The following is a 10,691-nucleotide window of genomic DNA, read 5'->3' as shown; positions in this document are numbered from 1 at the left end:
GTCTTTCTCTTTTTCACTGACTTCACTTAGTATGATAATCTCTAAGTCCATCCACATTGCTGCAAATGGCTTTATTTCATTCCTTTTTATGGCTGAATAGTATTCCACTGTATATGTGTGTGTGTGTGTGTGTGTGTGTGTGTGTGTGTGTGTCTATCACATCTTCTTTATCCATTCATCTGTTGGTGGACATCATTTAGGTTGCCTCCATTTCTTACCTATGGTAAATAGTGCTGCTGTGAACATTGGGGTACATATATCTTTTAGAATTAGAGACTTCTCAGGTTATATGCCCAGGAATGGGATTGCAGGATCATATGGTAACTCTATTTTTAGTATTTTAAGGAACCTCCACACTGTTTTCCATAGTGGCTGCACCAGTTTACATTCCCATTAACTGTGCATGAGGGTTTCCTTTTCTCCACACCTCCTCCAGAATTTATTATTGTAGACTTTTTAAAAATTTTTATTGAAGTGTAATTGATTTACAGTATTGTGTTAATTTCTTCTGTATAGCAAAGTGACACAGACTTCTTGATGTTAGTCATTTTGACTGGTGTGACGTGATAACTCATTGTGGTTTTGATTTGCATTTCTCTAATAATCAGCAATGTGGAGCATATTTTCATGTGCCTGTTAACCATCTGTATGTCTTCTTTGGAGGAATGTCTATTTAGGTCTTCTGCTCGTTTTTTTGGTTGGATTGTTTTTTCTTAATATTGAGTTGTATGAGTGGTTTGTATATTTTGGAAATTAAATTCTTGTTGATCACACTGATTGCAAACATTTTCTCCCAGTCCATATGTTGTCTTTTCATTTTGTTTATGGTTTCCTTTGCTGTGTAAAAGCTTATACATTTGATTAGGTCCCATTTGTTTATTTTTCCTTTTATTTCTATTGCTTTGGGAAATTGAGCTAAGAAAACAATCCCATGATTTATGTCAGAGAATGTTTTGTCTATATTGTCTTCTAGGAGTTTTATGGTATCATGTCTTACATTTGTCTTTAAGACATTTTGAGTTTATTTTTGTGTATGGTGTGAAGGAATGTTTCAACTTCATTGATTTACATGCAGCTGTCCACCTTTCCCAACACCACTGGCTGAAGAGACTGTCTTTTCTCCATTGTATAGTCTTACCTACTTGGTTGAAGATTAATTGACCACAGGTGTGTGGGTTTATTTCTGGGTTCTCTATTCTGTTACAATGATCCATATATCTGTTTTTGTGCAAATGCCATGCTGTTTTGATTACTGTGGCTTGTAGTATTGTCTGAAGTCTGGGATGGATGGTTATGCTTCCTGCTTTATTCTTTTTTCTCAGGATTGCTTTGGCAATTCTGGCTTTTTTATGATTCCATATAAACTTTAGGATTATTTGTTCTAATTCTGTGAAAAATGTCATGGGTAATTTGATAGGGATTGCATTAAATCTGGAGATTGTTTTGAATATTATGGCCATTTTAACAATATTAATTCTTCCAATCCAAGAGCATGGGATATCTTTCCATTTCTTTGAATCATCTTCAGTTTCCTTTATCAGTGTTTTATAGTTCTCAGCATTTAAGTGTTTCACCTCCTTCATCTGGTTTATTCCTAAGTATTTTATTTTATTTTTTGATGCAGTTTTAAAAGGGATTGTTTTTTACTTTCCCTTTCTGATATTTCATTCTTCATGTAAAGAAATGCAACCAGTTTCTGTATGTTAATCTAATATCCTGCTACATTGCTGAATTCATTATCAGTTCTCATAGTTTTTGTGTGAAGTCTTCAGGGATTTCTATATATGTATAGTATCATGTCATCAGCATATATAACAACTTTACCTCTTCCCTTCCAATTTGGATACCTTTTATTTTTTCTTGTCTGGTTACTGTGGCTATGACTTCCAATATTATGTTGAATAGAAATGTTGAGAGTGGGCATCCTTACCTTGTTCCAAAACTTAGCCAGAAGGCTTTCAGCTTTTCAGCATTGACTATTACATTGGCTGTAGGTTTGTCAAAAATAGTTTTTATTATGTTGAGATATGTTCCATCTATACTCACTTTGGTAAGAGTCTTCATCACAAATGGATGTTGAATTTTATCAAATGCTTTTTCTGCATCTATTGAGATGATCATGGTTTTATTGTCTTTTCCTTTGCTGATGTGGTGTATCACATTGATTTTCATATGTTGAACCATTCTTTGTAGCCCTAGGATGAATCCAGCTTCATCGTGGTGTATGATCCGTTTTATGTTTTGTTGGATTCAGTTTGCTAATATTTTGGTGAGAATTTTGGGATCTACATTCATCAAAGATATTGGCCTGTAATTTTCTTTTTTCAGCAGTGTCTGGTTTTGTTATCAGGATGATGGTGGCTGCATAGAATTACTTTGGGAATGTTCCCTCCTCTTCAATCTTTTAAAAGAGTTTGAGGAGGATCACTACAAATTCTTTGTATGTTTGGTAGAATTCCCCAATGAAGCCATTTGGTCCTGGACTTTTGTTTGCAGGGAGTTTTTTGTTTTGTTTTGTTTTGTTCTACAGATTCTAATTTCACTTCTAGTGATCATTCTGTTCAAATTATCTATTTCTTCTTGATTCAGTTTTGATGGGCTGTATGTTTCTAGAAACTTCTCCATTTCTTCTAGGTTGTCCAATTTGTTGGCATATGATTGTTCATAGTATTCTCTTTTCTGTTTTCTTTTTTGTATTTATGTGGTATCGGTTGTTATTTTTCCTCTATCATTTCTTATTTTGCTTACTTGGTTCCTCTCTCTTTTCTTCTTGGTGAACCTGGCTGAAGGTTTGTCGATTTTGTCGATCTTTTCAAAGAACCAACTCTTGGTTTCATTCATTTTTTCTGTTGTTTTTTATCTGTATTTTATTTTCTCTCTGATCTTTATTATTTCCTTTCTTCTGCTGACTGTACATTTTGTTTGTCCTCCCTTTTATAATTATTCTAGGTGGTAGGGTAAAATTTTTTATTTGAGATTTCTCTTGTTTTTCTGAGGAAAGCCTGTATAGAAAGCTATGAACTTCCCTCTAAGGACTGCTTTTGCTGCATCCCATAGATTTTGTATGGTTTTGTTTTCACTGTCATTTGTCTCAAGGTATTTTTAAATTTCCTCTTTGATTTTATTGTTGACCCACTGGTGTTTTAGTAGCATGTTGTTTAGTCTCCATGTAATCTTGTTTTTCTCGTTCCTTTTTCTGTGGTTGATTTCTAGTTTCATGCCATTGTGTCAGAAAATACACTTAAAATTTTTCTATCCTCTTAAATGTGTTGAGGGTTGTTTTGCCTCCTGGTATGTGGTCTATCCTAGAGAATGTTCCATGTGCACTTGAAAAGAATGTGTATTCTGGGTTTTTTGGGGATGTAATGTCCTAAATATATCAATTAAGCCTAACTGTTCTATTGTGTCATTTAGGATATCTGTTACCTTGTTGATTTTCTTTCTGGAAGATCTGTCCATTGATGTCAGTGGGGGTTAAGTCTCCTACAATTATTATATTTCCATCAATTTCTCCCTTTATGTCTGTTAGTATTTTTTTAACTTTTCTTTTAACATCTTTATTGCAGTATAATTGCTTTACAATGGTGTGTTAGTTTCTGCTTTATAACAAAGTGAATCAGCTATACATATACATATATCTCCATATGTCCTCCCTCTTGCGTCTCCCTCTCACCATCCCTATCCCACCCCTCTAGGTGGTCATAAAGCCCAAAGTTGATTTCCCTGTGCTATGTGGCTGCTTCCCACTAGCTATCTATTTTACATTTGGTAGTGTATATATGTCCATGCCACTCTCTCACTTCGTCCCAGCTTACCCTTCCCATTCCCTGTGTCCTCAAGTCCATTCTCTACGTCTGCATCTTTATTCCTGTCCTGCCCCTATGTTCTTCAGAATCATTTTTTTTTATTCCATATATATGTGTTAGCATACGGTATTTGTTTTTCTCTTTCTGACATACTTCACTCTGTATGACAGTCTCTAGGTCCATCCACCTCTCTACAAATAACTCAATTTCGTTTCTTTTTATGGCCGAGTAATATTCCATTGTATATATGTGCCACATCTTCTTTATCCATTCATCTGTCAATGGACACTTAGGTTACTTCCATGTCCTGGCTATTGTGAATAGTGCTGCAATGAACATTGTGGGGCGTGACCCTTTTTGAACATCTGTTAGTATTTGCGGTATGTATTTAGGTGTTTCTATGTTGGGTGCATATATGGTAACAAGTGTAATATCCCCTTCTTGTATTGATTCTTTTATCATTATATAATGTTCTTCTTTATCTTTCTTTATGGCCTTTGTTTTGAAGTCTATTAGATCTGATATGAGTATTGCTACTCCTGCTTTTTTGTCATTTCTGTTCACACAATATTTCTTTTTCCATTATCTCACTTTTCTATGTGTGTGCTTTGCCCTAAATGGGGTTTTTGTAGGCAGCATATTGTAGGCTCTTGGACAAGCATTTAGTGCATTGACATTTAAAATTCCATCCATTGACATATATGTATTTATTGCCATTTTCAACCTTGTTTTCCAGTTGATTTTGTGTTTCTTCTTGTTTCTTTCTTTCCCTTTTTGTTTTTCCTTTTGTGGTTTGATCGTTTTCTTCCATATTATGCTTGTGTTCTCTTCTATTTGGTTTTTGTGAGTCTATTGTATGTTTTTGTTTTGTGGTTACCCTGTTCTTAAAGTATGTTAACCCATTACTATATCTTTCTTTTGACTTGTAGTCATATAGGTTCAAACATATTCTAAAAATTCATCATTTTCTTACTTCCCTCCCCACATTTTATGATTTTGTTGTCCTCTTTTACATCTTCATGTTTATCCTTTTCTTTCATCATAGTTTTCATTGCTTTCACAAACATTTTTTTTTTTTTTTAGTCTGTGCACTGGCTTATTTAAGTGATTTACTTTCCAATTGTTATTTTCTCTTTCCTGTAGATTCTTGCTTCTTTTCTATTTAGAGAAGATCTTTCAATATTTCTTTTAGGATAGGTTTAGTATTGCTGTATTCTTTTAGTTTTTGCTTGTATGAGAAATTCTTTATCTCTCCTCTATTCTAAATGATAATCTTTCTGGGTAGAGTATCCTAGGTTGCAGGCTTTTCCCTTTCAGGACTTTGAATACATCTTGATACTCCCTTCTGGTCTGCAACTTTTCTGTAGAGAAATCAGCTGATGGCCTTATGGGATTTCCCTTTTAATTAACTCTTTTTTTTTCTTTCTCTGCCTTTAAAGTCCTCTCTTTATCTTTAACTTTTGTCATTTTAATTATCATTTTTCTTGGTATAGTTTTATTTGGGTTCATCCTGTTTGGGACCCTCTGTTTTTCCTGTACCTGGATATCAGTACCCTTCTTTAGGTTTGGGGAGTTTTCAGCCATAATTTCTTCAAATACATTTTGACCCCCTTTTCTTTTTCTTCTCCTTCTGGGATACTATCATGTGTAGATAGGCATGTTTTATATTATCCCATAGGTCTAATATATTGCTTTTTTTTTAATTTGTCTCTCTGTCTGCTGTTCTGATTGGGTGATTTCCATTCTTCTATGTTCCATATCATTTATTCATTCTTCTGCTTTATTCAGTTTACTATTCATTGCCTTTAGCTCAGCTTTCATCTCAGAAAATGAGTTTTCTAATTTTAATTGGCCCCTCTTTATAGTTTCTAGTTCCTTTTTACAGTAATATGCATTTCTATTGATGGCCTTTTTAAAATCCTTCTGTATTTTTATTGCCTCCTTTTTGAATTTTGGTTCTAGTGGACTGGAGAAGTCTGTTTCATTGGTTTTTTTTTTTTTCTTTTAGGGGAATTCACTTGATCTTTTAATTTGGATTCGTTTCTCTGCTTATTCATTTTACTTATATTTCTCTGACTCTGTGAGTTTAGGAGAAACTGTTATCTACTGTGGTCTTGAAGGGCTGTGTTTATGTGGGAGCATACCTGTGTAGCCTGTGTGTCTAATATTTTTGATGTGAAGGCTGTTATTGTTATGGGTGCCTGCCATGTCTTTCTTCAGTGTGTGCTGTCTGTTGTCCCCTTGATAAGGGGTGTGATTGGTGTTGTGGTGCCCAGAGCCTGCCCTGGATATTGAGCAGGGCTTCCTCTTTGCTCTGTGGTTGTCACAGCCCTGTCAGGTGCAGGGTCTGCTCCCCAGTTGTTGGAGTAGAAGCCCCCAGATCTGTTTCTGAGCTGCAGTGTGAGGTAGGTGGGACTAGAGTGCTTCCACTGGGAGAGGAGTCACTGAGTATTTCTCCCTGTGAACTGTCCACCATGAAGTGTGCTTTGTGGTGTTGTCTGTCATCCACTGTGTGGGCTCACAAAGTACACTGATGTTGGCACTGCCCTCGGCCCCACCTCAACTGTGGGAATGGAGGCAATCAGCCTGGGTGTCCCTCAGGCACTGTGCTCACAAATCACCAGTGCAGATTTGTTAGTGCAGATATGCTTATGTTGGGCACTGGGACTGCCCTGGTCATGCACCTGGACCCACTGACTCACTGTGAGAGCTATGGAATCAGCCCAGACCCTGGCCCTGCCTCCACATGTGTAGGCTGGCAAAGACAGCTGTCACTAACACTGGACCAGTAATCTGCTCAGATGTCCTGCAGGCACTGAGCTTACAAAGACACTGGAAGCAACATAAATCTGTGGATCATGCAGCCACTGGGACACTGCTCAGATTTCAGGGCTGCTTCCAAAGTCATGTGGCCTCTGGGGATTGGCTCGGATTTCAGCCCCACCTCCCCATGTTGGCAACCTGCTGGCACTTGCCCACTTCCAGAGCTTGTAGAGGCAGAGCCACACCTGCTGTGAGTATGCTGAGAATGAGGCTGCTATGGCAGGGCCCCATCCCTCCCTTTGCATGCATGCTAGAAATGGAGTTTCAATGGCAAACCAGGGCTCTGTCTTGTGCACATCCCCAGTTGCAGCTCAGGCCACACTCCAGCCCCTTCAAGCTGTCTCTGCATAGACAATTCCAGTCTTCTCCCCAGATCTGTCTGCTGAAGCCCAAGTTCAGCACCCAGTCCCCACACAAACCAGCAGACGTACATCTCAGGCTGGAGAGTACAGGGAGGTGGCCAGGACCCTTTGTGCTGGTCTTTCTCTGTTCTGCCTGCCGCAATCCCACTGCTGTACTCTTATCCAGCCTCTGAAGCTCCCTTTATGTCCCTGCTGATCTCTTAATTGGAGAAAGGTGTTCCCAGGTTGAAGGAACATTTCCTCTTTCACAGCTCCTTCCTCGAGTACAGGTCCTGTCCTGATTCCCTGTATTTTTTCTTTTGTCCTACCCAGTTATGTGATGACCTTTCTTGCAACTTTGGTTGTATTAGATCATCTGCCAGTGTTCTGTATGCATTCTGTGAGAATTATTACACATATAGATGTAATTTTGATGTATTTGTGGGAGGAGGTGAGTTCCACATCCTTCTATTCCACCATCTTGATCTCAGAGCAGGTGATATTCTTTGTCCACTGTACCCAGAGCAAGTTTTTGGGAGTAAATAAATGGAAGTATGCAGTTGTGAGTTTCTTATACTTTCATGAATTAGTATATCACTTGAAGGTAGACTGTGATTAGTTAAATACATGACTAATAAACCCTAAAGCAATCACTATAATATAAAACTAAATAGGTCTAGCTAATAAGCTAATGAAGGAGATAATGAAATCATAAATATAATCATTCCCAAAGAAGGCAGAAAAGAAGGAAAAGGAACAAATGACACAAGAACAATTATAAAACAAGTAAGGAAAGACTGCAGGCAGAAGTGACAGCCTGAGCGAGTTCCAGTTCAAGATGGTGACATAGGAGGATTCTGAACTCACCTCCTCCTACAGATGCATCAAATCTATAGTTACATATGGAAAAATTCCCTCTGAAAGAAACCCCCAAACCAGCTGAGTGACTCCTACATATCAGGTAGAAAAAACAAATTAAAGAGGGTAGAAGAACCTGAAACAAAATCTCATCATAAACCCCATCACTGGCATGGTGAACTACCATTGGGAAGGAGCTAAACTCCCAGCTTCTCCCAGAGGAGCAAAAGATTTGAATCTCACACAAGCACCAAAACTTTTAAGACCTGCATCTGAGAGATGGGACTCCCAAGCATCTAGTTTTGAAAGCCAACGGGGCTTGCATCCATGAGACCCACAAGACTATAGTAAACTGAGAAACAGTTCTTAAAAGGCTTGCATGGACTCATCTTGGCTACCCTGCAGGGCACAGCAGAGAGGCAGCCAACTAAAAAGCAGTCTTTCTGTGAAAGAGATCTATTAGCTTATCTTTAAAACTTCAACCTGGGGGGTAGGCATCTAATTTAACACATATCTAGGGATTGACTGAAATACTCTCCAAAGACTATGGAGGCCAGAAGGTGCCATCTTAGTATTCCCCCCCTGTCTTGCTCCAGGTCATAAATATTTCCCAGAAAGGAGCTTGTGCACATAGCTGGGGACCCCGTTTTTGTGGCACCTGCCCAGGGGAGGCCTGCCAATTGCCTGGCTCTAGTGGCTAAAGGGTATTATATTCATGGATCCCATAGGAGCGTAATTAATAAAAAACGAGTTCTTAACCAACTACCTCCTCAAGGAACAGCACAGAGACAGCAGACAGAAATACCTGGTCTCCTCATAAAACTGACCTATTAGCTTATCTTCATAGCTGCAGCTTAAGGGGTAGGCTTCTAATTAAATACACATCCAAGAGCCAATTGTAACCCTCTCCAGGGATTTAAGAGGGCAGGAACAATTTTCACGCACTCTCTCTGCCTTGCTCCAGGTCACCATTATCTCTTTGAAATGAGCTTGTGCACACATCTGGTGTCCTGATTTTTGTGACTGCTGCCCAGGGGTCATCCCTTGATAACATGGCTCTGGTGGCCAGTGAGAATTATGTTCACAGGTCCCATAGAACTATAACAGAGAAACAGTTCTTAACCAGTCACATTCCAGGGTCCAGCACAGAAGCAGCAAAAAAAAAGTCCAGTCTTTCCATGAAAGAGGCCTATTAGGTTACCTTTATAGCTGTGGACTGAGGGACACACTTCTTTTTTTTTTTTTTTTTTTTTTTTTTTTTTTTTTTTTTTTATTTTTTTTTTTTCACACTTCTGATTAAACATATATCTAGGAGCTGGCTTCAATCTTCTTCAGAAACAGGGGAGGCTGTCAGGTGTCACCTTTGCATTCTATACCTGCCACACCCCAGGTTGTTGATTTTAAGAAAGGGGCTTGTGTACATGTTTAGCACCCTGGCATTTGTGGCTGTCACCTTGATAGCCTGGCTCTGGTGACAAGTAGGTTTGGTGTTCATAGTTTCACAAAATTGTAGCAAATAAAGAAACAAAAAAACAGTTATTAACTGTCTATCATCCGAGGGCTTAAAGCAAAGGGAGAAGACAGAAATGCCCATATTCTGGTCTTCCCCAGAAAGAGGTATATTTTCATACTTAAAAGCTGCTGCCTTGAAGTTCTGGCTTCCAGTCATCCTGAACCTAGTTGCTGACTGAGATCCTTGCCTTTGAGACACTGACAGGTCTTGGCACGCCCTCAACTACTGGAAGCTACTAAAAACAATATAGTCTGCTTGGACAATCATAAAGGTTTGAAAGACAACCAAGAACTTTGACAGGGTTGAATGATAGGTTTTATTTCCTACATAGGCCACACCTTCAAGACAAGGAGAGGTGACTGTTTTATCTAATGTATAGAAACAAAATGAAGAAACAAAGGTATATGTTCCAAACAAAAGAACAAGATAAAATCTCAGAGAAAAGCCTTAATGGAGGTAAAGAATTTACCTGATAAAAACTTCAAAATAGTGGTCACAAAAATGTTCACTGAGATCAATAGAACAATGCATGAACAAAGCAAGAATTTCCACAAAGAGATAGAAAATAGAAGAAAGTGCCAGACAGAAATCACAGAGTTGAAGAATAAAATAACTGAATTGTAAAATACAATAGAGGAGTTCAGCAGCAGATTAAATTAAGCAAAAGAAAGAATCAGTGAAAAAGACAGGCAGAAAAATTCATCTAATTAGAGCAACATAAACAAAAAAAAAGAAAGAAAAAGAGTGATGATAGCCGAAGGGACTTATGGGCAAATATAAAGTGGACCAATATTCACGTAATAGGGTTCCCAGAAGGTGAAGACAGAAGGAGAAAGAGGCAGAAAAATTATTTGAAGAAATAAAGGCTGAAAACTCCTTTGGGAAAAGAAACAGAGATCTAGATCCAGGAATCTCAGAGAGTTCCAAATAGCATAAACCTAAAGAGAGCTACACCAAAACATATTATATTTAAAGTGCCAAAAGGTAAAATCAAGGAAAGACTCATAAAAGCAGTAAGAGAAAAACAACTTTTTACATACAAGGGAACCCCTGTAAGACTATGAACAGATTTTTCAGTGGAAACTTTGGAGATCAGAAGGGAGTGGCACAATATAGACAAAGTGCTGAGAGAAAAAAAACTGCCAACACAGAATACTCTACCTGGTAAAGTTGTTCTTCAGCAGTGGAGAAGAGATTGTTTTTCAGACTAGCAAAAGCTAAAGGAGTTCATCACCACTAGACAGACCATACAGTAAATGTGAAAGAGATTACTTTTAGCTGAAATAAGGAGACACTAATTAGTAACAGAAAAACATGAAAATATAAATCTCACACGTAAAGGTAAATATA

The sequence above is a fragment of the Balaenoptera physalus genome (assembly GCF_965194825.1).
Source record: "Balaenoptera physalus genome assembly, chromosome: X".
NCBI lineage: Eukaryota > Metazoa > Chordata > Mammalia > Artiodactyla > Balaenopteridae > Balaenoptera > Balaenoptera physalus.
This window is presented reverse-complemented; position numbering follows the sequence as displayed.